Source organism: Myotis davidii, unplaced genomic scaffold (assembly GCF_000327345.1).
Source record: "Myotis davidii unplaced genomic scaffold, ASM32734v1 scaffold1208, whole genome shotgun sequence".
In the NCBI taxonomy this organism is placed as follows: Eukaryota; Metazoa; Chordata; class Mammalia; order Chiroptera; family Vespertilionidae; genus Myotis; species Myotis davidii.
In genome coordinates this window covers 97,596-98,262 of record NW_006299241.1, presented here as the reverse complement: position 1 = coordinate 98,262, position 667 = coordinate 97,596, and positions in this window count along the sequence as shown.

Genomic DNA, 667 nt, shown 5'->3' with positions numbered 1-667 from the left:
TTTGATCTCGCCAACATATCTAGATGTTGATTCATTCAGGGGCTGCTCCTTGGGTGGCAATAGCTCCTCGAGTTGTGGTAGCAGCTGCTCCTCAGTTAGCAGCCGCTCCTCTGGTGGGTGCTCTTAACAGCTGTGGTGGCTCCTGTGCCGGGTGGGGGGAGGCTTCACCCGCAGCTGCTGTTCCTCAGACGAATGATGTGCTGATCACGAGGCTGCTGTTCCTTGGATGGGGGTGGGCTACACACACAGCTGCTACTCCTTGAACTGGGGCAGACTGCTCACATGGCTGCTATTCCTTGGATGGGGGCTGGCTGCACGCTGCTGTTGTTCCTCTGATGTGGTGGGCTGCTTGTGGAGCTACTGCTCCTTGGACTTGTGCAGGTTGATTGCAAGGCTGCTGCTCCTTGGACGGGGGTGGGCTGCTTACGTGGCTACTGCTCTTTGGACGGGAGTGAGCTGCAAGCATGGCTGCTGCTTGTCGGACAGGTGCACTCTGTGTGTGGCTCTGCCCCTTGGGCCAGTGCGTACTGCGCAGGGCTACTGCTCCTTGAACATGGGTGGTCTGCTTGTGTGGCTGCTGCTCCTCAGACCGGGGTGGGCTGCTGCTGGTCCTCGAATGGGGATGGGCTGCTCACAGAAATGCTGCTCCTTGGATGGGGGCGGGGGA